Source organism: Sus scrofa, chromosome 3, assembly GCF_054392235.1.
Source record: "Sus scrofa isolate SSC_HxYL_T2T_F1_AM1 chromosome 3, Sscrofa_HxYL_maternal_Yorkshire_Landrace_v2.0, whole genome shotgun sequence".
Lineage (NCBI taxonomy): Eukaryota > Metazoa > Chordata > Mammalia > Artiodactyla > Suidae > Sus > Sus scrofa.
This window is the reverse complement of record NC_139385.1, coordinates 1,756,556-1,780,142: the sequence shown is the minus strand read 5'-3', so window position 1 is coordinate 1,780,142 and position 23,587 is coordinate 1,756,556. Positions and strand designations below refer to the sequence as shown.

Here is a 23,587-nt window from a genome sequence, read left to right as displayed (position 1 = left end):
GGCCTTAGGGTCCTTGGGAATTGGGATGGGCGAGAGGCTCTGCCAGGGCCCTCCCCAGACACGGGCACGGGAGTGTAGACCCAGGCTGGGAGCTTCTGGAGAAAGATTGCTTGCTGTCTAATCCCAGAGGGGCCACTTCTCAGCTTCATGACCTTGGACCTGGGGTATTCCTCCTCTGAGCCTCAGTTTCCCCACTCAGGACGCGAGGACCCATCTTATAAGCTGCTCATGAGTGATGAGGGCCTCGTGTTCTGGGCCAGGGGTCTGGGCGCCTCCTGGGCAGCCGACCTCCTCTCAGCACGGCCCCTCCACCCACCGCCGAGGGGAGCTGGGTAATAGAATGACTTGAGAGCTGCCCAGCGAGGCTTGGGTGGAGACGGCGGAGGACAGGGGCCCGCGTGACCAGTGAGGCCCCTGGGGCTCGGCTCTGCCTCCCCCGTCAGGCTCAGAGGCGGTGTTGTGTACCCATCACCTGGGGCCTTCTGCAAATGGAGAAGCGGGTTCTAGCAGTCCCCTTCCCCATGGGCTCCTGGGGCCTCCCCTGGGTGTCTCTTTCCTGCAAGATCCAGGAAACATAATGGGTGACCCATTAACTCGAGGGCAGTCATCCGAGGCAGTTCTGCTCAGTGTCCCGGGAACAGCCTCCTCCAACCCGGCAGCAGAGCCCAGCGAGGGGAGGAAGGCACTGTCCCCAGTTCCACGAGGTGGTGGCAGGAAGGTGGAGCCAGGCAGGGGCCTCACACTGCCCTGTCGGACACAGAGCTGAGAAGGCCCGTCCTCAAGGCTGCCATTGGATCGTCCTAGGAGGAGAAGTGGCAGCAGAGGAGCCCCAGACGTCAAGGTGCTGTGGGCTCGCTCAGAGGCAGGGGGTGGCATGGCCACAGTGGCCCGGAGAGGGTCCAGCCCAGAAGCTTCTGGATGAAGAGTCAGCGCTGGCAGGAGGGAGGGGAGGGAATGGAGAGGGGTTGGCTTAGATGCTGGATGAACGGGCTCCATGGCAGCTGATTTCCGTTTTACTGCTGCCAGGGGGACGCTGCTTGTGAGAACAGACAGCCCACAGCTGCAAAGGAGCCCCCAGCCCCGTCCACCTGCCTCTGCTCCGCCAGAACCCCTCACCCCTGGCCCGTGCTCTGTGTGGTCTTGGGCCAGTGCCCTTCTCTCCATGAGTCTCAGGAGCTCCCTCGACCCTACAGCAGGGATCAGGCCACCCTGGATCCACTGGGGGCTGGAACTCTGCAGACGCAAAGCCCCGCACTGTGGACCCTGAGGGCCTGGCCCTGTGGCCTGAACCCTTGGGCCTGGTGCGTTCAGAGTGGCCAGGCCGACTTTGCCTGGGTGGCTGAGCAAGGCTTCGGAGAGCCCCCTTCAAGGCCAGCCAAGTGCTGCCTTTCCCAGGAAGTCCTCCCCAAGCCCCTAGGGTTCCCCCTGGTCTGGTACTGCCCACCTAAGGGTGTAACTGCCCCTTGCCCTGCCTACCTCCCCAGTAGCCTGGGGGCTCCGTGAGGGCAGAAGTGATGCTTCGCTTCTCATCAGAGCCTGGCACAAAGTAGGTGCTCCATTATCCCTGGTTGACCAGAGGAGGAAGGGGACAGACGGACGGACGGATGGATGGATGGATGTGATCAGGCAGACATACAGAGGCTCGTGAGAACAATCCTTCCCCCCAGGCCCCTCCCAGCCAGGGGAACATGGTCCCAGGGCAAGAAGGCCCGGCAGGACTGCCCGCTGAACTCAGAGCTGGCGCTGGCGGTGGGGCCTGAGGGCAGGGTTGGCCCCATAAAAGTGGCCATAGGCCACATGCCTGTCCTGCTCTGGGAAACAGGAGCATTCCCCACCCCCCGGGGTACCATTCAAACTATGGGTCTTACAGGTGGGACATGGGGGTCCGCAGAGGGGAAGAGGCATGCCCTTGACCCCACAGGAAGGTCGGGGGGGTCTCAGCCTTGGGACCAGGGTTTGTGCGCACAGGGAGGGCGGCAGGCCTAGCGCTGGCAGCTGGGTTTCCTCCTGGTGGCTATGCTGGGGCCACCTTGGTCGTGGGACTGGACAGAGCTAATCTGATTTGCAGCCCCCAGTGGCAGAGCCCCCCCACCAGAACCCATTACCGACATCCTGCAGAGGCCAGACGCCCACCAGAGAGACACCAGATCCACTCCGCCCCAGCCCGCCTTTGTCTTGCCAAGAATGGCTAGTTTGTGCGGGGCCAGGGGTGGGGCATGACGGTGCTGGTGCCTGCCAGGCTCCAGGGACAGTCCCTTGCCCCAGTCATGACCCCGTGCCCATGTCGATGGGACCAGATCCCCGACGAGGCAGCTCTGGGCCGAATGGAGGTAGCAGGCGTCCGAGACTTGGCTTAAAGGAAGACCAGCTTCCTGCGTGACCCTGAGCTGGGCTGTCTCTCCCTGATCTCAGGCCCCTCCTCTGGGACCCGGATAGCACTGTCTTCTCCCTACTCATGGGGGGGACGGGACGTGGCGTCCCTGGGTATTCCTAGCTGCCCTGGAAGAGAGGGTGGGGGAGGTTCTGTGCCCAGGAGGGACACTTGCACCCACAGGGAGAAAGCTGCCGCCATGGGTCGCATCTGTTCACCTGTCTGTCCACTAACACTCCCACCCAGCGGCATCCCTAGGCAGTTTTTGCATCCCTGGCTCTGGCTCCAGTGCAGCATAGGAGGTGACTCAGACACAGCCCCTGCCTCCAGGCAGCTCACCTTCCCGTGGGGAGGATTTACCCCGCATCCACAAGTAGGCAGGGGGTGGGAGGGGCTGGAAGGCGGGTCAAGCCCAAGGGTGCCAGGAGCCTGGGCAAGAGGAATCCACCCTGTGCCAGGGCCAGCGGTACAAGGCTTCAGGAGGGGCTTCCAGGAAAGGAAACCTGTTCCCCTGGGTGGGAGAGGGAGGCACTGGGGAGCCACAGATGGTGTGCGAGCAGGGAGGGGGGTGGTCCAGGTTGCTTTATTATATTAACTTATTTTATTTTTGGCTGCCCCACGGCATATGGAGTTTCTGGGCCAGGGATCAGAACTGATCTGAGCCACAGTTGCAACCTATGCTGTAGCTGCCGCCTTATCCTTCACCCTCGGTGTGGGGCCGGGGATTGAACCCGCTCCAGAGACGCTGCCAATCCCATTGCATCACAGAAGGAACTCTGGCCCAGGGTGCTTTGAAGATGGAAGAGAAGCAGCTGCCATTAAGCCCAGATATCAGGAGTTAACCCTGGTCCTCCCTATATGTCTGTCTGTCCCTCTGGGCCTTGTGTCCTTGTGGCCAGAGAGGGAGGGAGCTGGGAGGCAGCCGGGGGCCAGCTCGGCCTTTGTGCTCAGTCCTCCCTTCCCTCGGAGGCTCTGCCAGCAGTAAAGCTGAGGCTGGGGAGGGTTTTGGGCAGAGGGCAGCACTGGGTTGCTAGGAGGTGGTGAGAAGGGATAGGGCAGGGCAGGGGCTGTCTGGCCCCAGCCCCTGAGGCTCTGCCGTCCCTCTGCAAGCCCGGCTGGCTTCCCAGCCTGTGCACTGCCTGCAGGGCTCGCTGATGGTTCTCAGCCAGGGTGGGGGTTGGCAATGCCTGGAGACGGTTTTGGTTGTCACACCTGTGGGCTCAGGGGGTGCTAGTGGATCTCGCCAGTAGAACCAGGAGGAATGCTGCTAGACATCCTAGGATGGACAAGACAGGCCCCAAAGAGTGTCAAGAGGCCGAGGGAAAAATCTGTCATGACGGGTCTCTCTGGGCTGGGTCCTCCGTGGAGCGCTCGGGGGTGGCTCTTTGCCATGCCTGGGGTCGGTACCCAGCGGGCATGTGCCTGGCAGCGAGGCCTCGAGGAGTGGCTTGCGTCCCCTTTCCTGGGGGAGGTCACACAAGGGCAGAGGATGCAGCAGGCAGGGCCACCGGGACAGTGCACCCGCCCCGAGCGGAAGGATTACACAGGGGGCTTCCGGCAGAGGCCTCGCCAGGGGTCAGTGGGGCTGGGGCAGGGCTGGGGGGCTGGCCAGGGTGCAGAGCAGGGTTTGGTGAGGGGAAGGGGGCTTCTTCCTGGCCCTGCCCCCATCCCCCCAGCCTCCAGGTGGTTCTGGGCTCAGGACAGGCTGGGGATGGGAGGTGGCAGGGAGGGGCCGCCTTGAAAGCTGTTTGCTCAGCCGAGGTTTAATCTCCAAAACAGGAAGGCTCATATTGACAGAAGCAGCAGACGGAACTGCCTGCCGATGTGTCTGCCAGGTTTAGCTCCTGGGGCCCCCACTCCTGGCCGCATGCTGGGGGCTTCTCACAGAGCCCGCCCTCAGAGGCCAGGGCTTCCACCCTCTCCCACAGCCTCTAGGCTGTGCCACTTGATGGCAGCCAGGCCTTTGAAGAGAGGGCATCTCAGTCCAGTCTGCCAACCGCAGGGAGGGCTGGAGGCAGAGGCAGGGGCAGTGGGGGGGGGCAGGAAAGTGGAGGGGGGGAGGGGCTACAGGGTCACAGGCTTAGCAGGGCGTGTCTCCCGGTCTCATTTTGCAAATGAGGAAGCTGAGGCTCAGAGAGGGAAGTGAGCTGGCCTGCGATCCACGGTAGGAGGTGGGGGTGTCGGCCCCGGGTGCCCCCAGCCCAGGTCTAGAACACCTGTGGGTGGGGTTCTGTCCACCAGCACCTTCCTCCGAGCAGAGAAGCAGGGCCCCAGAGGCTGCGGGTGCCCTCCTGTCCGCCCCCTCCCGAGGGCACGCGCTGAGAGGGAGGATCTGCCCTGGGCTCAGCACGGCTGCCGTGACCATGAAGGTTTGCCAAGCAACCACTGCCCACGTCATCCATCTCCCCACTGCCACCGACAGGAAGGGGCAGGCCTGCAGGTCGCCCACGGGCAACCTCTGGGGACATTCTGGAGGCAGCCATGTCAGCCCTGCAAAGGCCCCGTAGCCCTGTCTCCTCTCAAGCACCCCGGTCGGGTGGACCAAGGTTCAGTGGGCAGGGCTGAGGGCACCCTCTGGACCACGCTGCAGAGCCCACACGCCTCTCCAGGAGGGCCCACAGTTTCCCTGGCTGCCTGGGGTGGGAGGTAGATGAAAATGCCGGGCCAGTTCCATGCCCAGATGCTTGAGGTCTGGCCCGGACGTGGAGTAGAATGAGGAGCAGGCAGTGTGGTCTTGGATGGGCACCACGTTGGCCCCTGAAACCTAGAAGTGGGGTGACAGTCTGACACCCTCCTTGGCTCCCCATTCACTGTCCTCTTGGGAGGGCTGGCCTGCCCCTGCCATTCCTGCCTGCCAGCCTCCCAACATCGTCCTCTCCCTGCTCCCGACACACCCCAGGGCTCAGCCAACCCGTCTTCATCCTGCCTCCCCGCCAGAGCCTGTGTCTCCCCAACCCCGGCTCAGCCTCCCTGCTCAGCTGCCTCCTCCTTGGGGGCAGGCGGCCAGGTTCACCGCCTTCTCGTCTGTCCTGAGTTCCCTCTAGCTGACGAGGAAGCAGAAAGTGCCTGACAGTGGTGACAACCCAAGAGAGCTGCGTTTGTGGGATGGGCCAAGAGCTAGAAGAGTCTGAAAGGGCCAGGTCCCATTTCACAGGTGGGAAGACAGAGGCCCCAGGCATCACACAGCAGTTGGCGTGCATCTCCAGCCACCCCGAGCATGAGCATCTGTGGGCTCGTGTCTCCTGCACCCCAGGAAATGCTAGGGTCCTGTGGGCCCGAGGCTCCAGGGCCCCACCCCTGCACAGGGCAGCGGGAGGGCGAGGCACTCAGAGCAGTGACAGTCCAGGACGCTGGTCCAAGAGGGGCTCGTGCCTAGGCCTGAGTCTCCCTGGCTGCCCCCGGTTAGCTCTGTCCCGGCCAGGAAGCTGCATCGGAGTCGGACACACCCAGGCTGAGGAGCAGTTAGTTGCTGGCTGGGTGCTCCAGGAGGGGCGGGGGCTGGCAGGCCGGAGCCTGTGCCCAGCCCCAGTCCCCACACCCCAGCCTGCAGCATGGCCTGGGGTGCCCCTCTGGGTGGGGGGAGGGAAGTCCTCGGTCTTGGTTCTGTCCCCAACCCTTCTTGGGGTCTTGGGCAGGTGCTTTCTCTCAGCTGCACCCTAAACTTGAGCCCCTCCTTGGAGACCTGGGCCAGACCCCTGCCCTGGGAGAGCTGGCTGCCCCGAGGCAGACCTTCTTTGGGCCAGGCCAGAGTGTCCTCAGAGGCTGGCTGTGCCTGCTGGGTCCCCCCAAGCCCCGTCTCTTCCCTGTCTGCCATTGCTGTCACTCTATCCCAGCGACCCAGTTTTTCTGTCTATGCCGGTGGGGAGGGGACCCTGGGGGGACAGTGTCCCCCTTTGAGGCGAGGGCGGTGGTGGATCAGGTGTCCCAGGCGGGGCCGTCTGCTGGCTCAGGGCAGGGGCCACAGTTTTCAGGTCTTCAATAGGCTGAGATTAGGTTCCATCCCCGGGGGCGCCCTGTTGTGTGGCCATTGTGACAGCGTGGGAACCGCAGCATCCTGGGCCAGACAGTGATGCGCTTCCCTGCCCATGGGAGCCCTGGCTGAGGGGCAGATGGGTCCCCTCCAGAGTAAGAGCGCAGGCAGGCCCGTGGACACAAGCACACACAGCCCTGAGACAACGTGGGGTCTTGGGGAAGCAGGGACCCCGGCCATGAGGGCTGAGATGCCCACTCACTGGGTCCTCAGAACCCTGCCAGGCTTCTTACCTGCCTCCCAGGGCCATTGCGTGGGAAAAGGTGCTCCGCCTTTGCCGCCTGGTGAGCAGGGCCTGGGCTGGATTTCAGGCGTTTATCCTTGGTCAGAGGTCGACCTGTGCAGATGTGCATGGCAGCTGTGGCACGGCCCCCAGCCCCCCTACCTCTCCCAAGGCTTCCTTCAGCCTCTTCCGACCCTCTTGGCAACGTTCTCTGCCAGCCCCCTTCCCCGACTGCAAGGCCCATCCTCAGCCAACAAAGTCACCAGGTGAGTCCCCGCTGAGCATCTGTGGGCTCGCGTCTCCTGCACCCCAGGAAATGCTAGGGTCCTGTGGGCCCGAGGCTCCAGGGCCCCACCCCTGCACAGGGCAGCGGGAGGGATGAGGAAGCAGGGGACCACAGGCAGACAACTTTAGGCCCTGACTGCCAGGCCTTGCGTTTGCTCCTCCCTGAAGGCGGAAATGCGTGAGCTGCCTCAGCTGCAGGGCCGAACCCGCCCCACCTCCATCACCGTCAACCTGCCCCAGCTGTGGTCCCGAGGACCCGCTTTCCGGGGGCGTCGTGCACGGTTTGGCAAAGAGAGGCCCAGCTGTGCCCCTCCGAGTGCCCCAGACGGAGTGCGTCTGTGCAGATGTGTGCACGCCTTCGCACGTGCGGATGAGCCCATGGGCACTGGCCGTGCTGGGGGCATGGCGGCTCCAGGCCCGCAGGTGCCAGCGGGCAGCGTGTGGCTGTACAGGAGGACACATGTGTCGCCGCACACACACACACACACACACACACCCGGAGCTGGCCCCTGCAGCTTGAGCCGGCTCCTTCCTCCCTTGCAGCTGGAGACTTGGGAAGGGGGAGGCGGGTCAGGCCGGCCTCAGCCTTGTTCCCCAGAGAGGTGGCCAGGCCAAGGTGGCGGGCCGAGGCCAGGCCAGAGTGCTGGGCGGGGGCCAGGGCTGAGGTGTGGCCTGCGCCACGTGCTTCCTGTCCGGCTGGTGGCGACAACGTGGGACGGAAGGTTGGCCCCCATCAGGAAGGCGCTGCCTGGAGAAGCGGGGCTCCTGGAGGCTGAGTCAGCTTCCCCCAGAGCTCATCCTAATCCTTGACCGTTTCTTCCACCGTCCAGCCTTCCCTGACCTCCCTCCACTGTTGCCCCAGCGGCCTCGTCCCCAGGACGACTTGGGCACCGAGCCCCCTCCATCTGCCCCGTGGGCCTGCGTGCAGGACTTGAGGGGCGGGGTGCCACTCGGCCCTCTGAGCAGCCCCCGGCACCTCCTGGGTTGAATGGCTGCTTCCCTGAGACCCGGGGACCTGGTAGACACAGTCCCCAAGTTCTTGCGGCCCTAAGGAGGGGTTGGGGACCCCGAGATGGGCAGGATTTGTTTAGGGGCACGCAGCCAGCTCTGGAAGCATATGCTGGACCCTGGGGAGCCCAGCTCCCAGTCCAGGGCACTTGCGACTGCGGCAGCCACCAACCCTCCCTGGACGGCTGACCCCAGATGCTCCCACAGCTCACCTGGACCAATGAGCTGAAAACCATCTGCGGAGCAGCCCCTCGGGTCCACGGGAGGTGCCAGGGGAGCGTTCACCCAAGCAGTGCCCCGGGCCTCTGACCCTACCCGCTGCCTACTGGGGTTCTGGGAGATGAGTCTTTTCAGACCCCCTTCCTCCCATAGCAGCGTCCTAGGGATGCTGTAACAAAGGACCAGGAGCCTGGCTTAAAACACAGGTATTTACTGTCTCCCAGCTCTGGAGGCCACAGGTCCGAGATCAAGCCGGGCAGAGGGGCTTCCTCTAGAGGCTCAGCGGGGACTCTGACTGGGGCTCCTCCCGGGTCGGCTCCCACCAAGCTTCTGGTGACCGCCCGGTCCTTGAGGTTCCCACTCTCTGCCTCTGTTGGCACACGCGCTTTCTTCTGTGTTTCTGTGTCCTTTCTTCTTTGAAGGACTCAGGTCACTGATTTAGGACCCACTAAGTCCAGGATGACCTCGTCCCAAGGTCCTTCCTGTAACTTCATCTGCAAAGCCCCTTTCTCCGAATAAGGCTCTCTTCATGGGTTCTGCGGTTCGCTTGGACCTATCTTCTGGCCACCATTCAGCCCAGCTCACCCTTAAATGCCAAGGACCCAGGAGGCTGCATCTCCTCACTGTCACGCCAGGGTCCCTCGGGGCCAAGGAGGGCGCCTTTTGACTTAGGAGGGGCAGAGAGCCCAGTTGATGGAGGCGGGGGTGGCGGCTTAGAGAGCAGGCAGCACCAGGCCTGCCCACTGGGAATGCGGCCTGTGGTCCCCACCTCTGCCCGGGATAGGTGGACAGACAGGCGCCTTACCCCTCTGCCCCTGGCTGGTTCTGGGGGGCCTGGGCAGCTGCCCAGCCTAAAGACGGGGGGGCACAGGCTGATGGGCCAACAACCCCTTAAGGGCCGGGGCTCTGCCAGGCCTCTCAGTAGCAGGACGTTTCTCTCTCAGCCTCAGGTCTGGGCATGAGCGCCGGGCGAGTGGCCAGGCCCCAGGCCAGTGAGACCCAGGGCCTGCCCCCCGTGACTGCTCCACGGCGGAAGGCGCCTTCCACTGTAATCGCTGTGCCAAGACACAGGCCCAGCCGCTCTTCCAGCTCAGCGGATGCTGGGCTCTGAGCTCACCCAGCTGGGACTGCGGCCGGGTCTGTGGGCCCCCACGCCAGAGGCAGCTTCCTTGGCTCCGAGCTCTGGCCCTGCTGCGGCAGAGCTGGGAGTTCCACGGTGTCTCCCGTGAGCCCGTGTGTACCCTGGGGTTAGGGTCTGCACCTCTGCTTTGCTCCAGGGACCCGGCAGGGGAAGGACTGCATCCCGAGTCACAAATACAGAAACTGAGGCCAGGAAGGGCCTGGCCCAGTTGCCCCTGCCCGGCAGAAGCGGGTCGAGGCAAGCCTAGGCCCCAGCTGGCCGCCACCTGCTGACCTGCTTCCTCCCAGGCCCTCTGGGGGCAGGCGGTGGGAACCAGCCCCGGCTCAGCCTCCCAGCCCCCAGGCGGCCGCCCCCTGGGAGGCCTGGTCAGCGGGCTCAGGTGTCCCGCACAGCCGGTTCCTCTGTCTCTTCCCACCCTCGCCTCTGTGGAGCCAGAGGGAGGGTCCCTCCGCAGGGACACCGAGGACGGAGGGCGGGAGGGGCGGCCGTCTGGCTTCTGGTGGGCTGGGCCGGCTCTGATGCCATCTTTGGGTCCCACAGGAGGCTGGGCTGCCCAGGTGTGTCCACAGGGACCTCCCTTGCTGCCCCTTCCCACGACCTCCATGCTGCCCCCCAGGGTGCAGCACATGCCGTCGTGCCTGCCCCCACCCAGCCTGCTCTGCTTGTGGGGGTGAGGCCCGTGTGGTGTCCACCGGCTCAGGCCAGCGGGCAGGCTGCTGGCTGCAGATGGCCGGACTGAAGGCTGGAAATCTCCCTGGCTAAGGAGGCTGCACTCCTCAGCCCTTTGGTTCTTCCTGGAGGGTCAGCATTCTGATGCGTCTGCGAGGGACGCTCAGCACGGGGCGGGGGTCCCACGGCCTGAGAGCCGTCCGAACCCGTGTTCAGGACGGCCCACCTGCCCCTTGTCCTTCCTGCTGTGCCTGGGTTTGGCCAGCAGGACCTTACCTCAAGCCAGGGGGGCTGGGAAAATGGAAGATGAGACGGGGCTAGAAGCTTGGCTCCAGGGCACCCAGCTTATCTGCCTCTGGAGCCACCCCACCAGGGTCTAGGGCCGGGCTCTGCTGTTAGCTGGGTGACCTCAGGTGAGCCACTCAACCTCTCTGTGCCGTGGTTTTTTCAGCTCTAAAATGGGAGCAATGAGGAAGCCTGCTCCAGAGAGTGTTGGGAGGACAGTGAGAGCGGCCCCGCGTGGGCCTGGTACACGGGGAGGGAGGTGAGAGGCCGTGGCCATCGTGGCCGTGGCCACGGTCAGGCAGGCCCTGCTGCTCTGCGAGCCTCCGAGCCTGAGCTTGTCTTGGTCACTTCGGCATCGCTAGGCTGGGCCGGGGGTATGTTCGGGTTCCTTTGTCAACTTGGGGCAGGAGGGTGAACCCAAACCTGCCTCGCTCCAGAGACCGCGGCCTCTGCTGGGGACCCTCTGGGACTGGGGACTGAGGCCAGAGAAGGCAGACCCTCTCGACCTGGTTTTGGTGGGTGCCAGGGAGCTGCTGGGTGGTCCACGCCGCTGGGGGCTGGGCCCGGGGTCAGGGCAGGGGAGGAAGGCAGGGCTGGCGGGTGTGGGCCTGGGGCCCCTGCAGGCACGAAGCTGGGCCAGCTTCCAGGTGGCCGGGCCTGCTCCGACTCGCAGTCCAGCCCCGCTCCAGGCCGCGGGCGCCCACACAGCAGCAGATCCAGGCACCCTCCAAGAGTGCCAGGGTCCAGGGTGGCTGTGGGCGAGGGCTGCTGCTGGTGCTGGATGGGACTTGGCAGGGGTGGGCAGAGGCCACTGAAGCTGGTGTTGGCCCCTAAGTGAGCTGCCCCTGCCCCGAGGCTGTCCTGCCCAGAGCAGGGAGGCAGCCCAGGGCGCACGCGACCCACAGGGCGCTCTGCTGGGACCTCCGCTCAGCCCCCCTGTGGACAGGCACGGCTCTTGCCGTGTGGCCCCCCTCATCCTTTCCGGGCTGTGATGGCAGCTCCTGCAGAGCAGGAGGGGCCCGACCCTCATGACCTGTCTGCAGCCTCCAGGGGGAGTGGGGGGCAGGAAGTGCGGGGTGGGGACAGCCACAGCCCCCACAGCACAGCCAGTGGCGCTACAAAGCCAGCTCTTCCTCAGTCCCGCGGGGGTTCCGGAATCTGGCTCTCGCCCACACGCTCCAGAGACACTCCCAGCCTGGCCCCCCTCCTCTTCCCTCCTTTGCCCTGGGCCCCACACTCCCGTCCGGATGGGGGGGGGGCGGTTTTCCCTCCTCTGTCTCTGGGACAGATGGGGAAACTGAGGCAGGGCGGCTCCCACCTCGGCCGGAGGCTTGTAAGGCCCCCACAGCTCCCCCAGCCGGACTATCTCACCGCACCTCTCGACAAGCGCATCTTCTGAGCCTCAGCCTCCCTCGCTGTGGCCCGTCTTCTCGGGGTCCTGCCCAGCCGGCACCCTCACCCCATCTCTGCATGGCTGTCCCCTCACCCCAGCATGACCTGGGCCTCCTATGGACGGACCCCAACTTTATACTGGGCAGGAATCTGGGGAGGCAGCCTCCCCGGCCCCTGTCAGTCCCACAGCCCTGGGAGCTGAGAGCCCGGGGGGGGGGTGGTTGTGGGAGGAGGACCTGGGCCCCAGTCGCACCCACCTCACAGTCAGTACACGGAGCGTCTCAGAGAGCCGGCTCAGCATGAGGTCCCTCAGCCAGAGGCCGTGAGGCTGGCCTGTCACCCTTTGCCACATGCGCTGGGGAGAAGCCTCAGGGTCAGAAGTCAGGCTCTGTCTCCCCGCAGCCATCTCCAGCCCTGTCTGCCTAAGACTCAGTGGTTTCAGCTGTAAAATGGAGCCAGGCCTTCCTGCCTCACGTGATTGTCGTGAGCGCCAGAGGGCATTAGCAGAGGCCTGGCTTTGGAACAGCGAGGAAGGAGGGAGGCGGGGAGTCTCAGGGGACGCTCTGGACACATCAGGCCTGGATCCTTGCTCATAGCCACTCATCCAGGGCCCAGCCAGCGACTGGTCACCCATGTGCCCCAGAAGCCCCCGCGAGGGGCAGCCAAGCTGAGCTTCCCTGCTCCCTGGAGCACATCTGTGCACGAACTCACTTTATCCCACCTGCACCGCCCAGGTGGTGAGATCCCCGTTGCTGGATGCATGCAAGCAGAAGCTCGGCAGGAGAGGTGCCATGGGAGCCCAGCATGGGACTGGCGGCCAGGCTAACTGAATCCTAAAATTTCAGGACCCTGGGACTCCGTCTCCTGGGGACAGAGGGTGCTGCAGGGGGGAGAGGTGGTCTCTGATGAGAGATTCTGGGCCCAGGAGGCAGCTGGGACAGCGGGGACCTCTAGCGTGAAGTCAGACCAGCCCAGACTTGGGACCATCTACCTCCTGATGCTGTGCGTCCTTGGGGCTCGGGCGCCCTCTCTGAGCTGAGAGCTCCCCCTCCTTTTATGCAGAGCATCCCCCCGCCCCCGCCCTCGCCAGGGGCCAGCCGTGGTGCTGGGTCCCTGCCCTCCTGCAGCTGGCATTCCAGAGTGGACGAGGACCCTGTGCTCCTGGAGGCATGTTGGAAGGGACGGGGCTGCAGGGAAAACAGAGCTGGTGCCGAGGAGGGCAGGGCAGGGCCTGCGGCCTCACAGCGAAGGGGACATTCGAGTGAAGTGGGGGCGCAATGCCGACGTCTGGGGGAGTACATTGCAGACAAGAAAACAGCTGGAGCAAAGGCCCTGCGGTAGGAGCAGGCCTGGCACAGCCCGGGGACAGCACGGAGGCCAGGCCAAGGGACGGGGGGGGAACACAGGAGAAGGAACAGAGAGGAGAAGTGAGAATACGGGGGAACAGGACAGAGCCATGGCTGGGCCTGGGGACCTGCCACTCCCCAGGTCAGGAGCTGACCACTTGGCAAAGGCTCCCTTCCCGCCACTGGCTTTCCCAGAAGGGGAGGGCTGGGGACTGAGGGACAATGCCAGGGACAAAGGCCTGGGGCCAGGGGGCTAGGGGCCAGGGGGCTGGATTTACGGCCTCCTCTGACCCCGGCAGAGAAACCAGCCTTGTTGGGCACGGCGAGTCACCAGCGACCAGCTCGGGGGTGGGACGGCCAGGATGAAAGGCCCAGAGAAAGGATTAGCCGTGGCCCAAAAGGCCACGCAGGGCGCCATGGCAACCGCAAGGCCACGGAGCCCCCGGAGAATGGAGCTTGTGTTAACACCCCGCACAGCCTCCCCAAAGGGGCTGGGGGCTTGTTAACCAGCTTACCAGGCGGCCTGGCCTGGCCCATTGACATGGAAATGCAGACCTGCCATCAGTCAGCCCTGAAAAGGCTTGTCGGACCCTGAAAGGAGGCAGCCGGGCGAGGAGGGCCCCGTGGGCTGGCGGGGTGTGCAGGCGGGCGGGGGCAGGTGCCGGGCCAGGACCAGACGAGCTCCCACCTTCCCACCCTGCGTTCCCCCACAGCCCGGTGCTGACGGGGCCTGCGGAGCCGAGCCCTGAGCCCGGCGTGTGCCCAGGGCTGGCGGGAATGCCAGGTCTCAGAGGGCTGAGGGTTCCCAGCCAGACGCCCACTAGACGGTCTGTTGGGCCCTGGGCGAGCGATGGCAGGCAGAGTGGGCCCCCTGGGGAGACCTGCAGAGGCCACATTTTCCGAGATGCTGGCTGAGCGGGGCCTGTGGGCCTAGGCGCGGGGCGGTGGGCCAGCTCGGTCCCAGACGTTGGGGGTGGGAGGGACCCCGGGCACAGCTGTGGGTGCAGGTGTGGGCTGGCTGTGGTGGCCTGACTCCCGCCCTAGCCTGGCCCTTGTCCTGTCTCTGCCTCCAGCTCCGAAGTGACCTGTCCCCTCACTGGGAGACTGTCTCAAGGCTGGCCTTGGCCGCGGGGAGCTCTGGGCCCTCTCATCACTCTGGCCCCCTCCTCGGGGGCGCCCCCATCCTGGCCCCTCAGCAGGACTCTGTTCTCGCTCTCCTCCCCTCCCCCACCCCACCCCAGGCCACCTGCTCCAAACACCTGAGCATCTCCAGCCCCAAGCGGGTCCAGAAAAGGCGCTCGAGCATCCAGTCTGTCCCCAGGACGGCCCTTGGCAGCCCTGAGACTGAGCTCAGACTGTGCCTGGGCTGGGGAAATCTGGCGGGAATGGGGCGGGGGTGGGGAGCCAGCGCCCCGCCACCCCCCCACCCCCGGAGCAGGAGGCCCAGCCTCCACCGTGGGGAAGGCCCCTTGCAAGCAGAGATGTGCAGAAATGCCGGCGGGCCCGCAGGGAGGGTGGGAGGAGGCCGGGCAGGTGTCTAAGCCCTGTTGACGTGGGATTACAGCCATCTGGTGGCTCCCTCTTCCCTCACAGCCCTCTCCCTCCCTCCAGGCTCTGGGTGGGACCCAGGGTGCCAGGGCAGGGTGGCTCTGGGTGGCTGGCACCCTGGGTGGGGCCTCAGTCTCCCTGTCTGCAAAGTGGGCTGGTGGGGGGCATGGGCACGGGGCGGGTAGGAGGGCTGAGGGCAGGAAGGAGCACTCTGCATCCACCTCGGAGGGCGAAGCCCGCTGGCCCTGGTGCTGGGCGTGTCCCCAAGCCTCAGCCCCACATCCCGGCACATGGAGAGGGTCGGGAGCCGCGGGGTGGCGGTGAGGCTCCCTCGGCAGAAAGGAGCTAGAGGTGTGATCACGGGAAACTGAGTCTTGGGCCCTGCCCAGCCCTGGGCTCCAGGTCACCCCTTTCACTGGCGACAGACACAGCAGGTCACAAATGGCCGGAGGCCCTGGTGGGGGAAGCCCGCGAGCAGCCTTGGGCCCCCTGCCCCCCACTGGTGTTGGATTTCTCAGGGCGAGGCCCCAGCTGCACACAGCTGGCAAGGGCTGGGGGGCCGGGAACTTGAGAAGGCTGTGCCCCCACAGATCCCGAGGAGGGGCACAGGCGCCCATCGGAGCCTTGGGCCAGGCGGGCTGGGCCCCCTCTGTTCTCAGCCCCCAGCTGCCATCTGCCTCTGTCCCTCCTGGGGAAAGAGGAGGGGCCAGCCCACATTCCTCCGCACGGGGCCTCCCCACATCTGCCTTCCCAAACCGCCTCCTTCCCAGCAGCCCCAGGACGCCGCAGCCCAGACCTGCTGCAGCCCCCCTGTCCAGTAACAGGGACCCATAAAGTAGTGCTCAGAGGGGCAGTGCCCCTTCCCTACCCAGCCCCCCAACCCATGGTAACCCGCGTCCCGCCGCAGCTCTGAGTCCTGCACACCCACTGCATGCCCTGCCTGGAGGGCGCCTCTGCCCCCATCCTGCACCCCAGTGACGTGGAGGCCTCTCCAGAAGGGGTACCTGGGTGGGTCAAGGGAGACCGTGGGCCAGCGACAAGGGATAATGTGTCCTGGAGGGAAGTGCAGACACCCCAAGCTGAGGGTCATTATGCGATGCGCTTTCTTATTGATCCTCAGAGCACTCTGGATATCCTGGAGGAAGGGCTCCTAGAAGTCAGGCCATAGCAGGGTGCATAGGAGTTTGCCAGGCAGAGACAGGTGTGTCTGCTGCAGGACTCATGGTTTCCTAAACTGTGGGCCTGGTATTTTATCCTCTCAGCCAACACCGCTTGAGCACCTGCTGTATGCTAGGCCCCACGCTGTGCACCGGGACAGAGCGGGATCCAGACAGAATTACTTCTGCCTCCCTTGCAGGGGGGAGGCTTTTGGCTACTTGCTCTGAAGCCCAGGGATGACGGGAGAGTGGAAAGAATGGACCCAGGCTGGGGCAAGGTTCTTGCAGGGAAGCTGGCCAGGCATGGGAGGACAGTGTGTGCAAAGGCCCTGTGGCCAGGAGGCTAGGGAGTTTGAGGATAGGACCAGAGGTCAGTGTACCAGCAGGGTGGGAGGACCCCCTGTGAGTTGGAGGTTCGCCTGGTGCAGTTTGCAAGGAGGTCTCACCCTTCTGTGCGCATGGCCCCCCGACCCCAACCAGGCTTCCTTCCTGGGCTTTGGGATGAGGGCTTGCAGGTATGGCTGAGGTGGGAGACACACAAGGGTGTGCAGAGCGCTATGGGGCCATGTTTCTGCAGGGGACAGATGTGGGCACACAGGGACCCAAGGACTCAGCAGAAACACACAGACACAAGCAGGTCGTTTGCCTCCCACGTCCCCCCCCCCCCAGCCCCCGCACAGCACATACACCAGCCGCCGGGCGGGTCCCCTTTCTCTCCTGCCCCTTTCTCTGGCTCTTCAGCAAAGCAGTTGCTCGAAACTAATTGAATTTTCCGCCTGGGAAGGGCCTGGGGAGTTAAGGCGGGGTGGGGGCTGGGAAGAAGCTTGTTAACAGGTCCGGCCCTCCCCCCTCCCTCCCCCAGCTCCTCCTCTCTGCAGTGGGGGTGGGGTGGTCGCTCAGGCCCCAGTGGCCTAGGAACAATGGACAGACGGACAGGACGACAGGACACAGCCTCCACCCTGGGCCGAGCCTGAGTGGATGACAGGAGGGCTGGCCGGGGGGACAGTTCCGCTGGCCACGAGGCGCCAGGGCCCTCTTCACCTCCACGTCCCCTCCTCCCGCCACAAAGAATGGGGTTGGGGTGGGGGGCATGGGAGCATAAGCCAGACTCGCCTGACAGTGGGCGTGGGGCTGCCCTTCGAGATCTGGGAGCCCGGCCCACTGTCTGGATGAGGAGACCGAGGGCCAGGCAGGCCCCCCGTACACTGCTGGCCAACGGCAGGAGAGCCGGGGCCGGTGCTTGGGGGAGGAAGGTGTGGCTGAGGGTCCATCACCACCCGGGGTTTACCCCCCCAGGCACCAGTGCTTCCAGTGCAAGCGGTGCTGCCTGGGCACACACATGTGTGCCTGGTGTGTGTGTGCGTGTGCGTGCACGTGCATGTGTGTGATGGGCGGGTTGGTGAGAGAGAGCAGCCTGGGGACAGAGGAGGGGGCTTGCGACCCTCCCTGCCAGACCCCTGCCCGCACCCACCAGCCCTTTCCTTTCGGACCTCAGCCCCTCCGCACCCCCACTTGGAGATCACCCCACATGTGCAGAGGAGACTGTGCCAGGCCCCGGCCCACCAGCCTCCGGGGGCCCCAGGGAGCAAGAGGAGGGGGCCCGCACACCTGCTCTGGGTGCTGCAGGAGAGCTGGGGCCCTGGGACCGGCCTCGGACCGAGGACAGCCTGGTGGACCCCCTTCCTCGTTGAATAATGGCCTCTGTGCACGCCGGGACTCCTGGCCTGGGGGGGCGGGCAGCGGCTGCTGAGGGCCTCAGGAGACAGAGCTTCCCCTGGGCAAGCAGAGGGGTCTTGTACCACCCAGGGGGGCTGAAACCTCAGGCCTTGTGCGTGTGAGTGCGCATGGAGCCTCCTGGGCGCAGAGCTGAGCCAGGCACCGCTGGGCAGGGAGGGAAGCCAGAGACCTGCCTGTCTGAAGGCAGTGCAGCCTCGGGGTCCAGGCTACAAGTTAGGACGCTGAGGCCCACGGGGTTGGTTGTCTGACTGAGGGTCACACAGACGGGGGCTCGGAGTCAGGGGCCAGATCCTGACACTGCATGGAGCTCCCCCCCAGTTTGGCTCCTCCCCCCACCGGGTCTGCAAGGCTGCTGGGGGTTCCCCTGGAGCAGGACCCCCAAGGGTGTGGCCAGTGTCCCCCAGCCTGGGTCCCAGACAGAGGGGGTGGCTGGTCTGGGGGAGGGGGCACGGGGAGGACCAGGGGCCCAGGCATTGTGGAGGCGGCCTGGGGTGATTGGAGTTCCGGAGCTGCTGTGGGCCCCACCCAGCCCTGCCTCCCAGCTGCCCTCAGGGATGCCCGCTCCCCTTCCTGCCCGCCTCCTTGGGGCCCTGGCCCACCAGGCGGGCACACCCATTCCTGCCGGCTTCCCCGGAGCACACGTGCCAGGAGCCTCTCTGGCCTGCGCCCTGGAGGTCACATGGGGAGCCGGGAGGCACAGAGTTGGCCATGGGAGCAGGCAGACTCTCGGCACAGGTGGCCAGCACGGCCACGCTCGGGTCATCATCCATTTTGTCTTAGCCCAGCTACTACTCACACATCTACCGACCCGGCTCCCGACACACCCACCCACACGCCCTCCATCCACCTGCTCACCCACTTGGCGCTTCCACCTAAGCGCCTCCTGCCGGAGACCCCGGGTGATGCTGGGTCACGCCCTGACCACACAGGGTCCAGCTCCAGGACCCCAGGCTGGCCGCACTTCAGCATCCAGGCAGGCAGTTGGGGGATGTAGGTCCAAGGTGTGGGGTGTAAATGGGGTCACTCCTAGAAGCCACTAGGAGGCCATCCTGGGAAGGAGGGTAGGGTTGGGGTGCCTTAAGTGCAGAGTCCTGGGCAGCCTGACTCTGGGGGGCTCTGTTGCAGAGCGAGCCCTTGCAAGGAAGGATGTGTTTGGAGACCAAGGGAGTCAGAGATAAAAATCCAGTGAGACCCAGAGACGACGAGATTCAGAGAAAGACGATCGAGGTCAACCAGGTCCTAGCCCCTGGTTTGGGGTCCCCACTGCGGGGCCGGTGAGCCCAGAGCCCCCCGCCCGGGTCCTAGCAGGGAGATAAGAAGGATGTGGCTGTGATAAGCACAGACTGTCTTGGCAGCCAAAGCCTGACACTCCTCTTGGGGGCATTTTTTCCCCATCAAGTCATCCTGGGCTTGGTCCAGGGGCCTCTCCACAAGCCCTGGGGTGACCACTACTCCTCCACAAGACGCCCTGAGGCCAGCGGAGGGGCCTTTCCCACAGCCTCTCCCGGAGCCCAGGGCGAGCCCTGCGCTGAGCTCAGGAGGGGAACCAGGGGGCTCGGGGTCAGCGAGGACCCGCTCATTCCTGCATCGGCCCGTCTGTGAGGCCAGCGGGTCCCCTCCGCAGTCCAGGGGCTGCGCTTGAAAGGAAGGGGGTGTGGCCGCCCCGATGATGAGCATGCGTCCAGGTCCATGCAGCAGACACTCACCGGCTCCTCGGGGCCTGGGTCAGAGACGGGGAAGGTCAGCCACGGCCTGTGTCTCCTGAGAGCCTCCACTCGGGGCATGTGGGTGTGGCAGAGGAAGCCATTCGTCTGGGGGGCGGCGGTGGTGACAACGGGTGGTTCCAGGAAGGAGCTGAGCTGTGAGCAAGAGGAAAACTGAGCCAGGCAGAGTCTGGGAGGGTCGGGACTCCGCCCTGTGTCCCCACCACATCCTCCATGATTCTCTGATCCTCGTCCCTTGGCCTCCTGCCCCATCTAGACAGACAGATGGACAGGTGTGCGTGTGTGGGGACGGACAGATGGATGGATGGATGGATGGAAGTCTGAACTGACAGACGGAGAGGTAGATGGACGGATGATCAGATAAAGGGACGGGCTGGGGGGGTGGACGAAAGGATAGATGGGAAGAGGGAAAGATGCAGAGAAGGACAGATGGACAAATGCCAGGCTGGCTGGCTGGCCGATGGGTAAATGGTGTACCGTTGGGCAGATGGCGAGAGGATGGCGCACGGATGAGCCGATGTTCAGGGACCCGGAAGGATGACGCGGCAGGCACAACAGCGCCCTCCCACCACCAGCAAACTCGGCCCATCCTAACCCTGCAACCTGGAAACATGTCGTCATCACGGGCAAGAGAGACTTGGATGCTGTGACAACTAGGAATCGTAAGATGGGGAGATTATGCTGTACCCCGCCAGTGGACCCCGTGTGACCACGAGGGTTTTATAAAGGAACAGGACACCCAGGGGCGCTGTGACAACTGGGGCCGAGGCTGGCTCTGAAGACTGGGGCGGGGGCCTCCAGCCAAGGACCGCAGGCCACCTCCAAGAGCTGGAAAAGGCCAGAAAACAGTCTCTGCTAGAGCCTCCAGAAGGGACTGCATTTTATTTTATTTTTTATTTATTTATTTATTTATTTATTTTTTTTGTCTTTTTGCCATTTCTTGGGCCGCTCCTGCGGCATATGGAGGTTCCCAGGCTAGGGGTCTAATCAGAGCTGCAGCCGCCGGCCTACGCCAGAGCCACAGCAACGCGGGATCCGAGCCGCGTCTGCGACCCACACCACAGCTCACGGCAACGCCGGATCGTTAACCCACTGAGCAAGTGCAGGGATCGAACCTACAACCTCATGGTTCTCAGTCGGATTCGTCAACCACTGCGCCACGACGGGAGCTCCGGGACTGCATTTTAACCTGCAGCACGCACCTCTGAGCCATAGAAGCGCAGTGACAAATAAGCATTGTTTTAAGCCATGCAGGCTACTGCGGTAATTTATTACAACAGCAAGAGGAAGCTAGCAGAGACGGACAGACAGACACACGAGAAATGCACGGGCGAGCGGATGGATGATGGGAAGGACAGGCGTGCGGAGGCATGGCCTCGAGGGCTCACTCCTTAGCTTTCCGCTTAAATCTGGTCTTGGCTGGGAGCAAAGACCCCTGGCTGGAGGCAGAGCAAAGGTCAGGGTTTAGACAGCCTGACCCCCAAGATAAGCAGAGCCCCAGTGCCTGTAAGAGATGACCCGGAACCCGAGCATGAGAGCTTACCGAGAGGGACACAGGACACCCAGAAGGGGGTCCGCAGTGGGCCCCGCTCTAGGTCCCCCAGGAACCCAGAGGGTCCTCGGTTGGAGGGTACCCAGGGTTTAAGGGCAGGGGCCCCCATCCCTCCCCCCGGTGGTCCCAGTCCGGCCCCTGCATACCTGAAAGGGGCCCTGGCTCAGTGAGGAAGTCAGACCCCGGGGGTCACCTCCAGCTAAGCCGGCTGCAGACCCCTAGGGCCACCCCAACCAGGCACAACCTGGCACAGGCACATGCCTAACCCCGCTGCCACCTGGCACCACGCAGCAGTGGGGAGAGGGGCTGCTCGGCCTGCAACCTGTGACTCTGGCCACATCCCTGGGCCTCTCTGGGTCACTGTCTCCCCAGTGGTGGGCGGAGGGGGCAGGGGGCCAGCAGGAGAGGGGCAGGGGGGCTGAGGCCACACGTGGGTGGGGCGTCCGGGCCGGTGTCCCGGCCCTCACCCGTTTCTAACCACTGGGCTTCCTCCCCCGCGCCCCTCTGGGAGCGACTGTAATTAGCCTCTTCCTGTTCTGATCAGGAGTCCGTTTCCAAAAACATATTTCGAAGGATTATTTTGCAAAGGAAATGTTTTTGAAAGAATCTCGTGTCCCATCCCAGCCTGGGGAAGTGGGAGCTGCAGTCAGCGCAGGAACAGGGGTGGGGTGGCCTGGGGTCCTGGTGGCGGGGGTGAGCTGGCCTGCTGCACCCGGGCCCTGAGCCGCTGTCTGGGGCAGGGAGGGGGCGGGCAGGGGAGAGGCCGAGGAAGGGCCAGGAGCTGAGGGGGGAGCAAGGGTCTCCACTTCCTCCCCGCCCACTCGGCCTGGCCCTCTGCCTGCCCCCACCACCCCGCCTCCCACCGCCAAGCTCCAGCTGGGGTCCCCTCTCAGGGACCTCTCCCACCATGTGGGGGATCAGGCCACCTGCAGAAACCCTGCCAGCCAAGCACTCCCGTCCTCGCCTCTCCACGGACCCTCTCCTGTCCCCTGAGGGTGCCCTGGCTTCTGTCCTGGCCCCGGAGTCCTGCCCACCCTGGCCATTCTCTGGAACATTCAGCCACGGCCCAGGGGACAGGCACCGTCACAGATGGACGCCTGCCTGGAGTCGGCCTGCCCCTCCCGTGTCCTGCCGCTCCCTTGGGCACCGGGTGGGCACTCGCTTCCTGAACTTGGCCCTCAATGGGGCTTCCCCGTCCCAGAGAAGGCCCCCAGCACCCGTGCAGATAGGCACACAAGTGGTCTTTCGTTTTCCTTTACTTTCTTGTCTTTTCTCTCCCAAGAAAGATGTTGCAAAATTTCTACCACCACAAACAAACAAGAACCGGAGGTCCCGTGGTGGCGCAGCAGAAACGAATCTGACGAGGAACCATGAGGTTGCGGGTTCGATCCCTGGCTTCTCTCCGTGGGTTAAGGATCCAGCATTGCCGTGAGCTGTGGTGTAGGTCGCAGATGCAGCTCAGATAGGGCGTGGCTGTGGCTGTGGTGTAGGCCAGCGGCAACAGCTCCAGTTAGACCCCTAGCCTGAGAACCTCCCTATGCCTCGGGTGTGGCCCTACAAAGGACAAAAAGACAAAAACAAACAAACAAGGACCTTGATGGCAGAGGGTCATTTAGTGGCCAGTCTTGGTTTTCAGTAGAAAATGCCTGTCTTCTCTGAGACCTGTGGGTCGGGGACACCCCAGACCCTGCAGAGTCCTGACCCTGACCTGGACCACGCGGACTCCAGACCAGTCCACGGCTGCCCACCTCCCCGTGTACCGTGGCTGGGTGGGCTCAGGCTCGCCTTCCATCACAGCTGACCTTGACCATTGTGGCAGCCCAGCCCCCAGCACATGGTGAGTGTTGGGTAAATGTTTGTTGAGGGAGGGGCTGGCTGGCTGGATCGTGTGGCCCAGGATGGGGGTCTCGCAGTACAATACGTTAATCTCAAAGGACCACCCCCTCGGTCTCACTTCCCAGAATTCCAAGCTGGGCCCTGGGGTGAGGAGGGTCAGGCTCCCCAGGCAGCGCCCCCTCGGCCACCGCCTCCCCCCAAGCCCACTCTGCAGGCACCAGCCCACCGTGGCTCTCTCCCGACCTGGCCCCTGGGCTGGGGAAATTCCACAGGCCTGGCTCGGGCTGGCCACACAGCTCAGGGGACAGTTCCCAGCTCCCTGGGGATGCAGGGCAGGGGAAGAACGTTCCGTCAGAGCCAGCGCCTCGGCTGGGGGATGGAGACCAAGCGTGTGAAGGACACGGGGGGACGTGCCCTCGCCTGCCGCTCCCACTTGCGTGCTGTGCTCCTCGGGCAAGTTTCTCGGTCTCTCTGAGCCTCGGTTTCCGTCTGAGAAAATAAGAGCCTAGATGACCCTCCGAGGCCCCGTGAGGCCCGCCTGGATCAGACCAGGCTCCTGGGCTCTGGTGGCTGTGGGGGCCCCCCCCTGGCAGCCACCGTCCATCCAACCCCATCTTTTGTTCAGCTGCCCACCCAGCCAGACCTCGACTCGGGGTGTAGCCCCCTCCCCTGGAGGCCCACCTGGCCTGGCCCTTCTGAAGGGGCTGGGGGCTGCCCAGCCTGAGAGGAGAGCTCTCTGGGAGGCCCCCCTACTCCCCCTGCTGCCTCGACCCCCTTCTCGGCCCGTTTCTCCGTGTGCCTTTACCGGCCTCTGTCCATCCGCCTCTCCCCCTCCCAGCCGCCCCCCCTGCATGGGACCTCGGGGCTCACAGCTTGGGGCCACGGACTCCGCCCCCCACAGATGTCCTGGAACTGGCGTGAAGTTATGTGGGGAGTTGGCGGCTCCCGTGGGCCTTTCCCAACAGCCTTGGCGAGAGCATTCAAAGCGAGCGGGGCTCAGCCCAGTGGAGTGGGGGGGCGTGTGGCGGCTACGCCAGGCGGGGCTGCAGGTGTGGGGATCCTGG

At 64.6% G+C, this 23,587-nt stretch overlaps 1 protein-coding gene across 4 annotated transcripts in view; it reads right to left on the bottom strand.

Moving 5' to 3' along the window:
• Window positions 1-2,970: 2,970 nt before the first annotated feature.
• The window catches only part of CHST12 (carbohydrate sulfotransferase 12), an 83,970-nt gene continuing 63,353 nt past the window's right edge, over window positions 2,971-23,587 (bottom strand). For 3 of the 4 annotated variants that reach the window (XR_014839963.1, XR_014839964.1, XR_014839962.1), the window contains exons 2-3: window positions 19,118-19,270; window positions 2,971-6,738 (exon numbers count right to left, since the gene is read on the bottom strand). The gene's annotated coding sequence lies outside the window, so the exon portion shown is untranslated. Of the gene's footprint in view, window positions 6,739-19,117; window positions 19,271-20,833; window positions 21,064-23,587 lie in introns of those variants that run through there. The other variant, XR_014839965.1, reaches the window with a different exon arrangement.